The sequence below is a fragment of the Galleria mellonella genome, unplaced genomic scaffold, assembly GCF_026898425.1.
Source record: "Galleria mellonella isolate WM207_F2 unplaced genomic scaffold, CSIRO_AGI_GalMel_v1 utg36, whole genome shotgun sequence".
NCBI classification, from domain to species: domain Eukaryota; kingdom Metazoa; phylum Arthropoda; class Insecta; order Lepidoptera; family Pyralidae; genus Galleria; species Galleria mellonella.
The window spans coordinates 3,024,137-3,045,252 of record NW_026442086.1 but is presented as its reverse complement, the minus strand read 5'-3'; the positions used below and the strand labels follow the sequence as shown (position 1 = coordinate 3,045,252).

The following is a 21,116-nucleotide window of genomic DNA, read 5'->3' as shown; positions in this document are numbered from 1 at the left end:
CTAAGTATTAGTATATTATAACCTACATATTCTGTTACACTGGTATGTAAAAACTAATTATCTATCACAAAACATATTTTTTCCCATTTTATAAGAGTAGACTAATCGACTAATCAACGCAAACCCGAACATATAGGGTCTTATGGGGAAATATTGCTTTCCTTATAGTCCAATTGACAGACAGTTGTGTTATTAGAAATATTTTTCCAATATCCTTCCTCTCAATAAAACTGAACATGGTCGTGTTGTAAAGGAAATATTGGTCTTACGTAACATAAAGATGATTTTATTTGCGCAAACATATGTATAGTAGGCACATACTGGGTATTTTAATTATATTATAATTTCAATATGTTTTGCCAAGATTAGCATGCAAATTTTTTGTTTGGCTAACTGTAGCATTACAAAAAGAAACATTGCATAATATATAATGATAATAAATGCAAAAATTTAAGTACTAACTGTAAATGTTCAAAAATTTTAATAGCATTCAAACAGAGAGTAATGTCTATATAATTATAAATATAAGTATGTTTTATTAAAATTTGTCATTTAAAAATTAATTAATATTTTAGTAACATTTGTCCGTTAACATTTTCTTCAAATTTTCTTGAACAAATCTATGTTTAATAATTTGTATTGCTCTGGAATATTTTTGTAGACTTTTGGAGCCATACACAACATATTATCTTACCATTATCTCTATTAATATAAATAAATAAATTAAGTTTCGTAACAAAGTAGTGGGAGAAGGAATTTATTATTATTGCAACGATCAGTAAGTTCCGTTTCCTAGCAGTTGCGGTTTATTATGTTGATTTATGCATTCGGTTGCAACAGTCCTGTTGTGAATAGCTGCAGTCTGTAGAGCATTTGCGTATTTTGTTGTAGCTATTTAGATCGCACGAGTATGTGATTTACATTGTTGGTGTGCAATCGTCGGAATGGTCGTGATTATTCACTAATGTAGTGGGTAATAAAATTAACAAAGATTAACAAATACTCAATAATAAGTAAAATATGAACAATTATCGGAATTATCTAAATCAGAAGGATAAGCAAGCTGAAATGGCAATGGGTTGGTCACTTGGCTTGAAGAACCGACAATCGACGGGGAAGAAAGGTTCTTGAACGGTGAACATTTACGGGAAAACGCAGTGTAGGACTGAATGGAGTGACGACTTCAAATGCATTGCAGGGAGCCAGTGGCTGCAGTGGCTAAGGACTGTCCTTATGGCGGTCTATGAGGGAGGGAATGATGATGATGATCTAAATCAGCAATCCCTTAATAAATTTTGTATATATATATACTCGTATATATATATATATATATATATATATATATATATATATATATATATATATATATATATATATATGGTTTAGATTCCTTTTATGGCATAGGCATTTCCTAAGAAATAAATTTTCAATATTGTTTTAGAAATAAAAGACAACGGATTCCGCGTGGATGAAGCCCTGATAACAACTGGCAGATAATACGCATATATGTAGCTGAAATGGTTACATCATTCCGTAAATTTTAATATATAGATTTTATTATTAACAATTGCTTTTCCTCCTCTACCTGCAGTTGATAGTCTTATACACAGAGTAAGTAATATTTTTAGTTTACTTAAATAACAAACTGTGGGATATTGCAAACCGCAAGTAAAGAAAAGCACAACGTGATGTCTATTAAAGAAAAGTATGGAAAAGAAAACGGTAATTAGCTATTTAAATGCATGTATTAAAGAATTTAAATGTTTTCCAAAATATACGATTAGGTAACTTTTATGATTACAACTGTGGGACTGTATTTGTAATGTTTATACCGGTTTGATAATGATATAGTCGATTCTGGTACACCAGCAGTGGCACGGCGGTCACGCGCGAACACGTCACGATTACACGGGTCGCCATCCAACCATGTTTAGTTAGTTTTCCCATAATAATTATTGGTTGATCATAAACCAATTTATGTAAATTAATTTATGCATACTTTTGCAATTGTGTTGTATTCAATTAATTGCTAATTAATAACAACCCATGTTTATGATAAATTGCTTTTTTTGTAATCGATATAAAGATAAATTATTAAGAGACTTATGTATATACTCAATGTAATATCAAGATATATGAATAAGTACATTTTATAAAGATGTTGATATATAGATATTTCGTTATGATAAGTATATTTGAGAACGGATACAGCAATTTGGTTAATTGTTTTAAAATGTAATCCGTGGAAAAAATGGAATTTGGACAGATAAAACGTTTTTGGATCAGTTAGATACAAATAAAGTCATTGAGCTTTTGTGTTAGATAACCCAGTTCATCTTGCTGTTAAGAAGTTGTGTTTGCTCCTCGCTCTCCCTTAGTCGCCTCTTATGTCACTCTTATGCCTCTTAGGCCACCCCTACCCTTCCCGTGAGTGTCTCACGGGAAAGAAAGGGGTGGCCTATACTACACGGCCTGTATATTCAGGTATTTACCATATGAGTTTTCTGTATTATCTGTAATATCAAGTTTTTTTTTGTATTATTTGTATTTAATTTTATTCTTTTTACATTATGCTGGAATAAATGTTTTTAAAAATTGACCCCCTCTTAAAATTAGGTGTTTACAACTAGGTGTATTTGATCTTTGTGCCAACTTTTTATTTACTAGTGATAAATAAACTATATAATAAACCACTGATCACTTTTTAACTATGTGTGTGCGATGATAACATTATAACTATTCTAATAATTATTATGTAATTGAATAAATATCGAAATGAGATTAAATAATGTACTTTTCACGTCCTTTCTTAAATTTTACACTTAGAGAGGTTTCTAAGATAAATGCATGTATATGATAGTTATATAGATAGACAAAAATGTATTCTATATGTGACTTATCGAATTACATATTCAGTTAAATCGAATATCTTAATAATATAAGAATCTCGTATCACAATGTTAGTTTACACTAATTTCTGAAACCATACAACCGATTTTAATAAAATTTTATAAATGTGTATTGTTTGCTCCAACTTGAGAGTTAGAACAGTTTTTATCACGATAAGAAAAAATGAATCCGGTATGTGACGATAATCTTATTCTTTATCTTCACTTGAGCCATTTATTTCATTCATATTCAGTACATAATATGTACATTTATTTTAATCTGAGTTACCTTATAAAAAAAATTATCTTATTATTCATACAGCGAAACCAATAAAATAAATATACTTTAATACTACTTGGATTTCATTCATAGGTTTTATCGAGGGCAACATCACATGTACTTGACCAGTTTACAAATACAAATAGATCAGTGCAATTTGCCAATCTGAGCACATAAGCAATAGTTTGCGTAGTCATGTGTCAGTACAAAGAAAGTGCAAACAATCGCATGTGTGAAGCGTGCGGAATGCATTGCGCAAGTGTGCATGCGAGTTTCTCCCACGAATCCATGTGATCATGCCGAAGAGACGAATGGGTTTGTTTTAAGCAATTTCAATCACTATTTATTTTATAAGTTAACTTGCTGACCCGACATAAACTTTGCCCGCTTGTAGCCACTTAAAAGTAAAATCGGGTAAAAATATCAAATTCATTTAAAAATGAAGCAAACAATACACATTAACAAAATTTCATTAAAACCGATCGATTGATTTATGAGAATAAAGTTGATTATTATGTATACTTGAAACATCATCTTTAAAATCGTATAATATAGTCATAATTTTTTTTGTGCTATATTAAAAAAATATAAAAAAAGATAAAGTACCAAGAATGTTTACGCACAAATAAGTAAATACACTATATTGATTTTTTTATTTTTATAAATCGAACATGCGACTATAGATTAAGTACATAAGATTGATTTCTATTTACTATTTAATAAAAATGTAATGTATTTCTCTTTCAACAGTAGAATATCTAATAAGTTTCTGAATTGAGCCTTGTATGATGCATTGTCGCAAACTTGAGTGTCTCTAAATGGTCATTGTTTTTCGCAAGAATTTTACCGATTCATCAATAGGCTATTGTTGTATCGCGGATGTTTGGGGTTTTCGCCAAGTGGGCGGTGGTATTTGAGTGGTATTGACCACATCGACGTCAGTTTAAACAACAAAGTGTTTATTCATGAACTATACGTAACACAGAAATTATGTCACGATGCGAATATCTATATTATAGGTACATATTAAAATTTATAATATTAATATTGAAAAATCAGTGAAATTAATATTGTCTTTATATAAAAGGGTTAGAACATTGTAATGATGTACGTTCATGCAATGTAAACAATTTATTAAACAATACATAACACAATTAATTAATTAACAATATAATTAATTTATTTACGAATTTTCTGTGGTTATATAGTGTCGCCTAAAAGAGAAAATCTGTGGTATAATTATGCAAAGCTTAATTTTGAAGCGGGTTTAAATCAAATGAAGATAATTGAAGTAGAAATCTAGTTGAAGTTTTGTTGTCTAATTTTGTTATTATGTATTATTAAATTCTGTTATTGTGAGGGAGGTTACTGTGTTAGTGAATTTGACTTTTTGAATAATTTATTTATTTTATAATCTACGCATTTACTAAGAAATATCTAACTTCTTGAAATTTATATGGAAGTAGTTGATAATGTTATAGGTACCCTATATAGGTAGTCAGAAGATACATTATATCGTAGTCGGCATATATAAGATATATATTTTTATTTTTAGGACTACCTGAACATCAAGTCTTTTATTTAATATGTAATGATAATAATAGCTAGCACAATAATAGATTAGTGATCTAAAGAAAAAGTACCCATTTACTAGTATTAATCTGTGCATCTTGCTATTAGTGGTAATTTACATAAAATAGATTTTCTTACTGGCGCACGACAAATGTGGACACAACAGAATATGCAATAGGTAAATATACCTACCTACCAAAGAAGAAAAATTGACGGCTTCTTTTAACTCTCAACAAAGTAAATTATTATGTCATGGGCGTAGTGAGGTTTTATCACTTTTAGTCACGACATTTGAAAAGGTAATTAACAACAATACCAATATTACTACATGTATGCTATGTGTGTAAGTGGGATTATGTAAAAACAAATAGGCAGTAGGTATTTAATGGTTTGTAGGTAAGAAGTAGATAATGAATAGGTGATCGATGTTACTTCCGCGCTCGACCTTTGCGTAGGACAGGTATAGCCACAATGTAATAATGCGTAGGAATGTCATGTGTGTAAGGTGTGTTCGCCTGTTCGCCTCGGACATTTTGTCAGGCTTCTAGAAAATATTGCGCAGTGTGACGTTTTAAATTTCCCAACGTATTCACAAAGTCATACGTTGGTATCTATGTATGTATATGCCAATAAATGTATGTGACAAAATTCCCAAAAAAAAAACCTCGATTGTTGTATCTACACATTTTCAAAGTAAATTTTTGCAAGTTTTGACAATTTTAATTGTCACCGTTATTTTACATTTGTTTCATATAGAGCACACACAAATTTAAATTAGGATGATTGTAACGAAATTATCAAACTATTTACTATTAGACTCTAAGATGGTGAACAGTGATTCACGGTTCATATTAAAGGTTGATTAATAGAAACCCATCTTTTGCACCTCATTCAGATTTGGTCGTTAAAGTTTTTTAAATCTTACTTATATAATAAAATTGTAACTAAACGATGTCTGTACAATAAGTAAAAAATACATAAGGGGTCTATACATTTACATATATATAAGTATGTATATATACATATTCGTAATACGCACGAAAATATTACTCTTAATAGAATTCAAGAAAAATACCAACAATTTTAATAAAAGTTCAGGTAACCTAGAGGGTTACGAGAGACATTTAAAACACGTGTACTGCCTATTACATATATGTTTACTCTCTTGTCATATTTTTTTTTTTATATTTCGGAATAAATTAGTAATGATATTTATAATAATTGCCGTAAAATAAAGAATCGAACTAATCAAATGCTTATTCATATTTACGATGCTGTTTATCTGTCTTTTGAATGGTAATTAGACTCATAATATAGCGTTAGTGTAGAATAAAGAAGGAAAAAAAAACTAAATATGCTATGTTCCAATATCCCAGTTAGACCTAACCTGAAATGCATATGAGTTTCTTAACGCTTCAACTTTTTTTATAAACATTTCTTAACAGTAGTTTATAATCGTAACTTAAGTATTTATAAAATACTTACGCTGTGATTAACGTATTTCTCGTGAGTGTTTCGCGAACGCTTTCTTCTCGAAATATGCCACAGTTACATAAGAATATAATTGTGCCCGTGCTGCTGTATGGGAAATACGTCATGACTCGGTATTATTTATTAGGTACCTACTTACTTTATATTAACACTGTGCGTTGTAGTATGGTGTGAATGACAGCAATTGTACAGAGGAATAATACCTGAGTCCTCAGGAATGGCAACGCGTGGGGGGGTATTATGGGCGAAACAGTATACTCTGTTATGTCCATGGTACTGCTCATGTCTATAGGTGACGGTTACCACTTTCCATCAGGTGGGTCGACAACTTGTTTGCCATTCTAAGTTGAATAAAAAAAAAAACTAACACATTTACTGTTATCATCGTCCTTTCTGTAAACTGATATATTTGTAAAACACTGTCTCTTTGTAATTTCTTATGGACTCCCGCGATATAGGTTCGCCTAGTGCGGGGTCCAGTATACTCATGTTGTATATTTCTTGTGTTTCATTAATAAATAATAATAATAAAATGTAAATAAATAATAATATCAGTCTTTAACTGTCTATTGTTAAACATACCCTTCCCCATAAGACGGAGTTTGCCAGTAGATGCCATACTTGGCAACCGCGTTGGGCCGCTGCTGCCCATCCCTCGACCATTAAACTACCTTAGTCGCCTCTTACGACACTCACGGGAAAGAAAGGGGTGGTCTATTCTATGCCGGAACCACAGAGCAAGATTTACTGTAAATAAATAACATTGAGAAAGAAATAAATAATACTTTTTTATGCTATTCTGGTGCCAAACAAACATACGGCCTGTTTGATGGTGTGAATGCCTATACACACCAGGGTTGTCACGCGCTCGTTGTCGATCCTTAAGAAACTTTATCATGTTTTTTTTAAGAACCCCATGTAGTCTTTAGTGAAAAATAATTATAAATTTTTACAATCGATCCTTGTCCCGAATAAAGTGGACCTCCATAAATTACATTATTAGTCACCTGTAAACTTTTTTAGAATTACGTTAATTAGGAATTCTATTGAAAAAGTCATTAAAATTGATGATATGTGGAAGTGTTGATTGAATGATTAATTACATGAGGAAGTACATGTTTTTTTCTTTAAGCTATGGCTGTAAAATATTTTAAGAAAATTTTTATAAATGCTCATTATTCGCCCTTTGCAACGAGATTTTTTTTTTTAATATTTCTATGGTCTATGTAGGTATTTAATTTCATAAAGTGTAATTATAAAGTTTTTTAACGTAATCCGGACATTAAATATTAACATAAACAACTTTACAAGCTTTCACATTAGAAGAAAAATTAGTAGAATATCTAAAAAATAGGTGATAGTTACATTTCTCGCCGAAAATGCTGGATATATTTGTACATTAATGGTTCATGACATATTATAATTAGCATGACGTAATGACCTTTATAGTTCAAGGGACGGTAATGGAGAACGTACTCGTACGTATTTGCGATCAAACATTTTAAAGTCTAAGATGATGGCGTATCAAATTAATATGGATAACTATACGTGATTGTATTACTGACTAGTAATATTGAGAAGCGTAATGATGATTGCTTCCTGCGCAGCAGTGACCGGCTGTCCGCGGTGTGCGCGTGCGCCGAGGTGAGTCGTCCTAGCCGGCCGTGGCACGCTAGGTTCAGTCATGTTCATCGTGGTGGCACCTTACTATTATTATAACATAATTTCCGGACTCAAATTACGTGTTCACTATTGGGCTCGATTACAGTGCATGTTATGGCTACGCATAATAATGCTTTATTAATTTGTTAATGTTTCCTAATGATACAAACATAAACGGATATTCGTACTATGAAGATATCTCCATATTAATATCTATAGTGAAGAAATAAGTAATGTAAAACCAATTGCATATCGTCTGCACTATCTGTTTTATCTTACTCATGTTTCTGCCACTAAACAAGTAGGTACCTATGTTTCGGTTTGGTAGGGTTGGATTATGGTGGTGAATTTATAGGGCATGGGGGTGTAACATCTTTATTTTCAAGAATGGAAATGTATGAGCGTCACAATTTAGAATATAGTGCTGTTGGAAAATGGATTACCATTTTCCACCAAGTAGCTTTAGCATGTTTGCTGTTCAGACTTGCGTAAGAAAAAATAAATTTACGCTTATATTACGTGTGAGCGCACTATTTGCTAACCAAATTGAATATATCAATAAGGTCCTACGGAGTATGGTTTAATTTCGTTCATACAACACAGTCAGCTGTAGTTCGAAAATAACAGCAATTTGAATCGTAACAAAATTTGATTAGATAGGATCAAAATGCAAATAAATCCTAATACTAATTGATTGCAGAAAGTATTATCAAAATTAATTTAATCTTTATTATAAAAAAATATATATTGTAGTGATACTATTTCTGTATCTATATTTATATCGATTGATAACAATAACAATGACGACGAATACCTGTTATAATCGTAAATTCGTTTTAAATTGCCGCCAAAGCATACAAAAATATTTGTAGGCATATCGCAATCTGAAATGTAACAGCTAATTTCAGCATGAAATCAGTGTTTATTTAAATTATATTCATGTGTAATATGAAGCGTTCGGCCTGCATTTGATGGCATTGGCAGTGCGTTCCGCTTTGCGCTTAAAACGGTCATGACTGATGCGAATTAAGTGCGAATCGTATCTACTTTTTGTACAGTTAACTTTTCTTTGTAATTTATTTCTTAGAAATATGTAATTTATTATACTCGTATTCATACATCAAATATCAGATACTTGCAATTATAAAATTACAGACTAGCGACCCGTCTCGGCTTAGTTTTTTTGTTAATAAAATACACAAATGATTTTTATAGGTGAACGAGTGTCAAAAATCAGTAAAAATGTTTTTAATTATTTAAAAAAATACTCTCTTTATTATTAGTTTGAAAAAGAAATTCGTGCTCATGAGCACGAATTGTCTGATGTCCGCTCTAGGATTGGATCTGCAGGTATACTCTTGAATCTTATATTGATATTAATTTAACTTATTTATATTGCCAATAACAATTTTGTGCTGCATTCATAAAATAACAATTAGGAATTAAGTTCAAATTGGGATCGGTTCGCAAAAGTTTGCATTAGCAAGTTGCAATAATATGCATCTATCAGAATCAATATGGAACCATTATGTGGCTAGTATTGCAATTCGAGAATGTGAAACGTTTCAGTTCCAACATCGATTTATAGGAAATTATTTCTAAAGTAAGCCCACAGGTCTCTTTCCGTAAAATAATGCATCAATAAGAATGTAAAATGCTTTTAGTATAAATCTCTTGTTATGGTCTTTTTATCAAATCTTTAAACCAAAACTTTTTCCCAGTGAAGTATCATATACAGTAATTTATTTCGGATTTGAATATAAGATACGGAGCATGAGCACCGAATTATAACATAAAGAATAGACATTATTAAATTCATTTCTGAACACCGGTAAACTTGAATAAAACGCAGAACATCCGTCATGTTTCCTCACGCACCTTGATTTGACGATTATCATTAACATTTACGGTCATGACCACAGCGGCTCTCAGTTCTCTAGTAAAAAACAAAGAGGCATCAACAATAACGACCTTGCTACACTCGCGACAACGGTTGAGTAACATCTTCGGTAGAAAGCAAACTTTCTTCGTACCGCCATTTTCATGATTTGTTACCGGGATTGCATAAAATAATTGACGAGATAATACCCATCACGATTCGTGGCGAGTTTCACAGTGACATTCAAAAACCATTTCCGATTTTGAATGGTAATGAATACTTATTCGCGATTTATTATTACTCGATTGTGTGTACTTGTATGTTGACCGCAATGGGAACCGGTTAAATGAAAAATTAAAACTAAGAATTTTGTTTTTGCTGAAACACGATGTGCTACCAATTTAAGATTCGTTATAGTTTAGTTACAACCTAAAATGTCTAATAAAATATTGAGTCAAAGGTTTTGTGTACTGTGAAACTATTAATTTCTATCATATATCGTCATACACGATACAATTCTTCTAAAGAAGATAGAGATACGTAACATATTGTATATACATTTTCCGATTCATCGATAATACGATTGATTTAATATTTGTTTTTGGTCAGATGCGTGTATGTTGAGGCGGTCCGACCGCGGCTCGATGTCAGGGTCCATTGACACTTTCACCGGAGCCTTACTAAGTTTTACGTCACAAGCGACCGCGGCCCGCGGCCCGCGACCCGCCGCCATTATATCATCACGAAATCAGCTGCCACTGGCAGATAAGTGGCGCACTGGCACACTGGGTTTTGGTCGAATCTTTGCTCTTTATCTGATTCATCCGTATGCCTCATTTCAGTAATTAAATTTTGCTGGATTACGTATTGCGTAGTTAAGCATAATTGTCCACATTTTATCTGTTTTATGTCATGTTCTACAGTGTGGCTTTATTAATTGTTGGAAAGTTGCTGAATTCTTTGTAGTAGATATGTAGAAATACCTATATAATATATTTGTTGTATGCAAAAGAAAATAAAAGATTTGACGTGAGGCATATTATCGTTGTCAACCTAATAGAATTCATTTGGTTAGTAATATTTAAGGAATTTTTTTGGTGTTTGCACATTTATATTAAGATTTCGTTACGAAGAAGTTTATTACAAAAAATATATACATACAAAACGCAACCAAAAATATAAATATACAAATAAGAAAACAATAATAGAATAAAAAAAAAAATCGGAAGGAAATATAAGTTATGACAAAGCCAGTTGGGTGCTTGTTTTAGCTTAAGTTTCCACATGTAATACATATGAAGTCGTAGTCGTATTATAATAATATCACTTCATAATATCATTTACGAGTGGTGTATTGCACTGTGCCTGACATGCAAACAATTTTACATCATCCGACTTATTGTATTATGTACCTGCAACTATTGTCTTTGTGGTTTCTATTTACTCGTGCGTTGCCTGCCATTCGTCATGGGGTGTAAGCCTTTGTACTTCACTGTTGTGTAACCCAAGAAGTTCAAACGAGAGTCTTAAAATGCTACGGGCAACATTTCGTAACCTTTACATCTAGAATATGCAAACGTAATAAGCAGTTTACTGCATATTAAGACCGTTTGGTTACAGTTAATTATTTATGTGCGAGTGCTCTGGCCGTTCCGCTTATTTATAATGTAAATAAACATTGGAAGATTCTCACCTGAGTTCGGAGGAGGGAATCTTGTACTTTTCTCTTTTCATTTCCACGTCTTTATGTAAAGTCACCGTTGCGTTTCACTCTTCATTTCACAATTGACGCACGACTAGCGTGTACACAACAGTTTTGCATATACACTAAGTCACACATAAAGATACCACGAAGTGCCAGTTACATGACCATTTCCCACCTCAGCAGTGCCTGTAATAGAAAAGATGAATTAATAACGATTTTCATTAAATTTTACACATGAGTGTTGTGGCTCAGTAATATAGTTTCCAGGGAGAACCGCGTGGAAATGACAAGGTACACTGCTAGCAACAAGGCTGTTAGAACCCATTATTAACAATCCCTTTGCCCTTCTTTTCTATTGGTTTTCCTACTTCTAAAATCCACACGGACCAAATAGTACTATGTCGATTGACTGCAAAGGACGTTAGTTCGAGTTTGGCCTATACCAAAAGCTTTATGTGTACTCTCCGGTGATGGAAAATATCTATAATAATAATAAATCCGAATGGCGGCGGTAGGCCCACCTTCTGCCACATAGGATACTAATATAGGGATTTTAGTTTCCAGCGATATACTCGACTGCCCACATTTTGTCGAGGTAGATGTCGGATAGTAAGTTCACCACAACAGTAGAAGTCAACATATCTCTCATCGCCTTATTCGAAATTCTAATTATATTTAGTGCGTGAAAGGTGTGAGAGAGTTGACTTAAAGATATTTAATTATTCTTACTACAAAGTCGTATGGTGATGTAATTCCAATGAAACTGGAATGATGACACGGTCATTATTCACATAGCGTTCGATGACTAAATCGACGAAATTTAAACATTTTAACTTCTTAAATAAGTAAAATTGTGCATTCTACAATTTGTTTTAATAAAGCTTCTAAAAATAGTTTAATTATCAATTACTTATTTCCATGTGAAATATGTAATACTTAATATTATTATCAAGTTAGGTAACTCTAAACTTATGTTATCTCTTTAAACCTGCTCATAGCTTCACCTCTTTATCTGATTCCCCTATTAAAATGAAAGGAGGAAGAGGTTTTCATGTGATTCTTGAACCTTAATTACAGATTATCTTCTATTTATATGGAATTTGTAGCTGGATTACTACTTACAGTGAGATAAATAGATGTACGTGAGATATAAATCATCAATTACTGTATACTTGCTAACTTCGCGACTTCGTTCATGTTGTAATCTAAATTAACTTGATTGTAATCTAGATTAACGTGAACATGGATATATATATATATATATATATATATATATACACACACAAAGGTTCTTGTGTAGTGAATCTGTACGCGCAAACGTAGTGTAGGACCATCCTCCATTAGATGAAGTGACGACCTCAAACACATTGTAGGGATGTAGGTGGCTCAGTGGATAGATATTATGATGATGATATAAATTTGACATTTCAAAAACACGGAAATACGTGTCTCTTATTCGTACAGGGTCATACCAATTAAATAGGCAATGTAATTTATACTTAATTTGAAACTCTTTACAACGGAAAACCTACGACAGAATACTTGATACGATTTAATATGATATCGGAAATAAAATATATTAGAAATATTAGATTTCTGTATTAAAAATTAATGAAGCTTTCAATATCACTCATGTAAATAAGTACATACGCGCTTTTGTGACGCTTTCAGTTTTACACGTTCGCTAATGCATTAGCCATTTCTAGTAGTTGAGATACAAAAAGAAAGCAACATGAATAATTTGTGTTCTATCGACACAATCATATACAACAATCTTCTAATTTAGGGTCACCTGGACAAATGTGTAAGCCTTTATGGTATGAGTAAATAAAGCAGACAAGGTTCTTCATATACTGTTTCACGCGGGAAAAACCGCGGGATACAGTAATACTAGTGAAAAATATAATTGGTGAATGGATAATGAAATTATAAGTAGACATTGTAAATAAAAATGCGTAGCAATGTAGCAAACACTTTATTTACCTAAGCCATAATTTTTGTGAATTATGTTCGATTTTTAGGACTCATTTCAGAAAGAAATAGAAGGTAACTCTTAAAAAAGTATTTGTCTATTTATCTAAAGGAAACAACGTTTTTAATTATTGATAAGTAATTTAAATTTAAATTTAATTAGTGATAAGATATCGTTAAAAAGAGAATTTAATTTATATAAAATATATATTAAATAAATAGCTCCTCTAAAAGATTGGTTAAATCTCCTGATTTAATTCATCTTATTCTTATTCACGTATATCGTTCACTTTATTATTAGAGGTCTGAGAGACAAAGTTAAAAGTATATTAGCTACGGAACCTATTTAACCGATTTTCAAGTTGCTCTTAGCGTGATTTTTTATATAATTAAATTTATTATGGCTGTGAAATACCTTGCAGGTATAATTAGGGTCAGTTATAAAACAAATGCCCGAAACGAAGAAAAACTACTAAGATACGTTTGTTTCGTCGTATGAAATCGAATGAGTTTTGTATATGAAATTCATTCATAATGATTGATTCTGTAACGGTTATTATTTTTAGTGTAAAACTTGCGCATTGCTATTGTTTATGAAATCAGTTGTTCATACGCAGTGATTCCGATCGGGCGCAAGCGCTCAATAAATGGAGTCAATTTTAACACCTTTGTATGTACGAGTATGAACACCTGCAATAAAGAAGTGTCATCACGTGCGCGTTACCGCTCCTTAAGAAACATTATTACGCCCTTTTTGAAGAATCTAATGTATATTATATTTTTTTACTGTGTCATTCAAACAAATATTTTCATGCAGGTAGCTCATACATTATGGATTGTAGGTAGTTACTTATCACGTGTTGCATTTATGACATGACATACTAGCTTTTACACGCACCTTCCTCCGCGTGATAGGGATACATTGGTATTTTTTTTATCGACTAAAATGAAATGATAACCACGCTTGAGCTATCAGCATACGCTGATGGGGCACCAGTAAGAGATGATGATGTCAGGATGAATACAGATTAATTTATTCATCATTTCGAATTCTACGAGAATTAACTAAAGGTTTTCAGGAGGACCTGGCAGGGTATATTGCTAGCAATGAGCTTTTTGATTTCATTACTAACAATCCCTTTCTTTTCCCATAGATATATACCCTACAATCACTATAAAATTTGGTATATGTCTATACTATATACCAATTTCCATTGAAGCGTTAAGAGATAAAAATTAAACAAATAAACAAAAAAAAAAATTAAAAAAATTCACTTTTACATTTATATTACTAATAAGGATATTTATAGATAGAGAAAAAAATTAAATTATGTTTTATACTTGGCATTTAGTAAAGAATCTTTTCGTATCTTTTTATGGTAATAACAGTGCATAAAATAAATACTATATTCATAAAATTAGAATAAAAATTTATTTATGAAAATTTTATATGTATTATTATTCCTCTTAATAAAAAGAGGATATATATTGACTAAATTTCTAGCAAATAATTTATTATTATAATTACTAAAAAAATATGCCATTTTATAAAAAAATATCCCAACTATAAAAATTGCCGGACAGTTCCATTATTATTTATAGTGATGGAAATAAAAAGCAGTTTATGTCTTTTATCATCCTACTCTACTAGTATACCAAATACAATGATGATTGATTGAGCCGTTAGGATATCAAGTTGTAACAAACATTTATAATAAAAGTAAGGATTATTATGATAAGAAAAGGTAATGAAAATTATTCATTAGCATTGGTTAGTAGATGCAGATATTTGCGTGGGCTGTTGCAAGATGACCTTCGTTTGGAGCCAAGCAGGCAGGACCCGAGGCGATCGCTCGATGTTTCTACAATCGATTCAAACCACCTATAATTACTCATTACCATTACACTAATGGACCCCCGATCGGGGTCGTGCGTTACGTGCTTTGTCACGACTTGATAATAAACATCTAAGGTGTATGTTGATTCTAACGTCCTCTCTAATAATATTCATACTCTATTCGTATATATTTAATGACTTGTACATTTATAAATCGCTAATTGGATAAGTGGTATGTTAAAAGATTAAATGTAACTGAAAATGAAGTGTCTTTTTCTAAGCTTAATATATATCTCTTAATTTTATGCAGTGTTTATATTAACAATTCAAGTTACCCAACTGATGCTTGCACTAATATTATTTTGCATTAGTTACAGTGTAATTACCCTACTACTACTACTATAATTTTCAAATCTTTAGTGACTATTCAGTACAAATACGTATCGTAGTGTGGCCCTGAAATAGAATGGACCACCCCTTCCTTGTCGTGGGTGTCGTAAGAGGCGACAAAGGCGCTTAATAGTAGAGGGATGGACACAGCGTCCCTCTTAAAACATTACCAAAGTTGTATAAACAAAACGTTGTAACAAAGTTGTACCAAATATTACCAGTGCGGTTGCCAATCCGCCTGTCAACCGTGGCGACTATTGGCAAAACCCTCCAGTAGGGAGAGGCCCATATTCAGCAATGGACGGCTTATATGATGACGATTTTTTACGTTTTACTTCAAGTTCGATTCTGCCCGCCCCTGCTTAATATTGGATATAGCGTAAACATATGTAAAGAATGGATAATTGTTAGCCAAGCGATATATCGAGTGTATTTATAGAAGGACGTCCATATTAACATGCATGAAAGTAAACACAAGGAAAACGAAAATGCAAACACGATGACGTCCTCACTACGTCTCGTGGTGCGGGGCGGCGACGGCAGCTTGCGCAAGAGTGGTCGCACAAACATCGATCACCGGTGGCCTTGCCCGAAATTCTTCTTTGACCACTACTACGATATAACCCCACCACTTTTATTGTTATAAAGCTTATTTTTTAATTAATAATTTTACGACTTTGAAATGTATCCATTCAGCCAATCTTCTATAGTTGTTTTTAGGTCGTATTATATCATTGCACAATGAGGTACACTAATATAAAAAATGATATTTATGTAGGTAAATTCTTTATAACATCTATATATACATATATCTTCTAATATTATATATATGTATATATATAATATAAGTAGGGAGTACTAAACTTAAATGCAATGTCAGTTTGAGACAGTGGGTCTGTTTATATCAGCATGGTAGTCATTATCTGTTCATTGTTCAACATAGGCTTCTCCCATATACTGCCACAAGTAACAGTTCTGAACCACCTGCATCCATTGTCTCCCTCCTATGCATTTGAGGTCTTCACTCCATCTAGTAGGGGTTGTTCTACACTGCGTTTACCCGTACGGAGTCGCTACTCAAGAATCTTTCTTCCCCATCGGTTGTCGGTTCTTCGAGCTATGTGACCAGCCCATCGTCACCTTAGCTTGCTTATTTGACTAGTTCTTTTGGGCATATCCTCATTTCGGATTCTGTCATGCAAAGAAATTCCTAGCATAGCCTTCTCTATAGCTCGCTGAGTAATTATTTATATATTATATATAGTTTTAGTTTTTTATAATATTATTGTATCTAAGAATATTATAAACAATTGCTCTAAATACTTTATGAGAATAAATTCTTACTAGTATCACAGTATAAGGAGCCTAAGGAGTCTTCACACAGTGGTTTCATAGAAATCTATTGTAATGCTACTTTCTTCGTAAGGGTTGTCGCATTTATTTTTAAACAACTTCAAAACAAGGATATTATCGATTTGAGTATTGTTTCCGAATAATTTTGTGTTGTGAATTTAAAATTTTGATTGGTTTTGATTTTTGCAAGGAACGTATTGAATGTCAATTTAATTTTAATTTAATTTTATTCATTTGTGGATATCGAAAATATTTGGGATTGTCGATTATAAATTAATAAATTTAAATCCAAGATAAAAAATAAAAGAAAATCAAACTGAATCAAAGTGTTATCTAAGACTTGTTCAAGCATGATCAATTTTGGCTAAACTTGACCATCTGGTCAAATCATGACCATTTGGACTGAACTTGGCCAATCTATACAAAATTCGATTTTGGTCAAACTGGACGAAACTAGATCAAAGTTGTCTAAATTGGGCCAAACTTGGCTAAACTATATCAATCTCGATTTAAGTGATTACACTGGAACTTGATTAAACTCGACTCAGTTTTGTCGAGTCGAGTTCAGTAAAGTTTGGGCAAAGTTTGGTTAAATTAAACTAAGTTTGATCACCTAAATCGAGGTTTATACAAATCTCGATTAACAAAGTTAGCCAACTTTGACCAGATTTGGTTTAGTTAGTTTGGCCATACTCAACCATTATGACCATTCGTCAAGTCTTTTTCTATAAATAAATGTGACAACAACTTGACAAAGCTTGTTCAAATTTGCATAAAAATGCCCAATATTTACTTCAAAATTAAAAATATTGAAATCCTCCTTCTTTTTTGGCAAAACACAAAAATACCATAATTTTTAAAACAGTAATTTTAAATTAATCAAAAATGATGCCTAAAATAACTTATAAATAAACTATTCATACAATGCAATATAAAAAATCTAAATTAGATAATTAAAAATACTAAAAAAAATAAAAAATAAAGTATTAAGTAATGCATGCGTTAACCTTTTACAGGTACCAAACGAGTGTTTGGCAATTTGGTACCACCCTGTCTCCGTCTCGTCTCGAAAGTTACTGCTTTGTAAAACTACTGTATGAAAAATAAAATTCTTTGTATTTTGCTAATATTATGTGAAAGTAAGTGTATTTGCTATCTCTTGACGTCCTAAAATTTGATACGTATGGGTATACTATTTGGGATAAAGAAGGCTAAAAGACTACTATTTGTGCCGGTCAATCAACATACCTGGTCAGGAGGATAAAGTCATTGGTAAAAGTTAGTTTATATAAAATAATATTATTAAGTATTCGTGAATTCGATTTCGTCCACAGAAAACAAATTATTTATGACTGCAGTAAATGGATTTCATGCTGTTTATTTCCTCATTTTTATTTTGTCAGTTTCATTTATTAATAAGATTTTACCAAATCTACTTAAACCTAACAAAAGAATATAATATTTATTCTACAGTTATTAGCGTTTTTTTATTATTAACAGGCGTAATTTTGTTTTTCTGTAAAACTAACATTAATATTACCTACCTACTTGAAAAATTAATTACCTATATCCAAGAAATAAAAAGAGACAAATAAGTTTTTATTTTTAAATTAAACATGATTTTCAACAAATAACTTCAATAGATATAATATTATTACAGACAGGTATTAATGGTATGAAGAAATTACCAACACTGAAAAGTTAAAATTAACTTATAAGCAAAATACCTATAATTAGATACCACTCAATATGCTGCTCAGCAACAGAGCCGGACGATGTTCGATTATTGTGTATTGCGAAAACAATACGTTTACATAATATGCCTACTGTATTTGTTTGAGAAAGTAGTGATGCTCAAGAGTTTTGCACATATGAACAATCCTATATTTGGCAGATGCCATCCAAATCCGTGAGCCACGTGGACGAACGAAATAAAGATATTTATGTTTTAAGTAACATAATAATAGCTATGCAAATATTGCAGTGTGTAAGAGCTGACTTCTATAAGCTGCGCATTTTAAGTAACCGTGAGAAACTGTAACACATTGTTAACGAAAACACAAAATGCAGCATCTGTGGATCGGTGGGAACTTGAGAGGCGACTCTGAACAATGGTTAAGTTTACATGCGCTTGTGTTAGCTAGTAGACAATTGAAACAAAGAAAACCAACATTGTTGATTCGCAAACTATCAGCAAATTATGTTTAATTGTTATGAATTTACCGATATCTTGATTTCTCTATAACAAAAAACATGTTAAGTCTTATGTAGAGAAGCATTGCTCGTAATAAGTTAATAATTTGTATAAGACCTACTGTTCTGGCGACTTTATTTGCGTGACTAAATATTTAAATAGCCTATGTCTTTGTCTATATATAATATATTAAAAATTTAGTTCATATATTTACCAAATTTTATGATAATCAGGTGACTTAATAAGGTAAGAAATAAATGAAAGAAATGAATTTTCGTAAAATATTCATTTTCATTATAAGGTAGAAGAAAGAAGAAAGAAAAATAACGTAAAAGTTCATAGTTCTTAAAATTTAAAAAGCAAACAAGTCGCTTTTGTAGGGTACACGGCTGACTTTTATAATATATTAAGAGATACAACGATGTGATTTGAGAAAGTAACATTTTATATTTATTATATTATTTATTTATTATATTCTACCTAGTATTAAAATGTGCACATACATGATCAACCGTTTATGTATATCTAATTATGTAGCTAGGCATTTTTCCCTGGGGCAGTCGGTCAATCATTGTAAACTTCATTTTTTAATGGTAGTAGCTTGACTAACCTTAATCTCTGAAGACTATGTACAAGGTAATGTTAGTGATTTGTAATTGACAAGATTTCTTGAGTGCTCGATAGTGAACAGTGTATTTCTTTCTTTATAGCAGAAATAAAATGGTAACTATTCTATATAATACTAACTATTCACGTAACTTACACAAAAATATAACACCAGCATTTTCTATAATTTTTCCGTATAAGGAAAAATATTTTTCATGTTGTGAAATTATATTACATTTATGGCTAACGCAGAGAGAAACGAACAAGATTTCATGTGGATGGCAAATCGAACAAATGTCAAGACCGCCGATGTAACGTGGCCAATTGGTGTTGCAATAAGGACCAGAAATATGCCTACTTCGTTGTCGAGTCAAGTGGAACAATAATCTCGGATAATGTTGTAAATACTCGTGAAAAGAGTTCATTTGAATAGGAAATAGATTAAGCAAGCCGAACTAATTGGGTTACAGCATTTTGTCCAGTGAAATAAAATGTCCGCTCGCTCGAATAAAAATTACTTAAGTTTTATTTCATTGGATTATTATCATCACTGAACAATTATCCTTAGAATTGTCACAATTAAATTTTCTATAGGTACATTGTAACTCGTTTTGGTTAGAAAATATTGTGAAATTAAAAATAGTAAAGAGTATTAACGTGTGAACAGCAGAATGCGCAACAAATTTGATAAAAAGCAAGAAAAACATATTTTGAACAATTAAGAAATACAAGGTCTAGTGGATATGATTCTAACGGATATACTGAATATACAATATTATCTGTGGTGTATCCGTTAGAACTTTTTAATCGCTGTAGGATTAAACCGGAATTCCACTATTAAATCAGCGTTCAAACGATAAGATGCTGCTATGTCCTGGTTGCATAGCTATATTTATGCATGGCTATACGAGCATGTAGGTCAAGCCATATAAGCGAGCAAGTTAATAATATTTTATGGTCTAATCTATAGACAATATACAAAGGTTGATTGATTGACTCCTAAGATTCGCCTTTTTTATTCATGTGTTTCCTATTTCTTGTATCTTTCTGTTTCTACTTTTTCCACTGTAATTTTTCATAAGAAACAAGACAAACTGTAAAAAATATATTTATCTGATGTATCAACAGATGAAGGATAAGTGTTAAGGTTTTATTTTAAGTACATGCTAAATTATGTGGACTATGGTTTAAATGCAATTCTCTGACAAAACAACTATGAAATAAATTTGAATAGAATTAATGTAATGTAAAATAGAAATGGTCAGCATAAACATATCTCAATCAGTTT

General features: G+C 31.6%; 1 protein-coding gene across 1 annotated transcript in view; it reads right to left on the bottom strand.

Moving 5' to 3' along the window:
• LOC113516597 (dual oxidase maturation factor 2) overlaps window positions 1–21,116 on the bottom strand; it is a 78,656-nt gene that overhangs the window by 54,152 nt on the left and 3,388 nt on the right. Inside the window, exon 2 of the mRNA XM_052897531.1 lies at window positions 11,466–11,663. The gene's annotated coding sequence lies outside the window, so the exon portion shown is untranslated. The remainder of the gene's footprint in view (window positions 1–11,465; window positions 11,664–21,116) is intronic.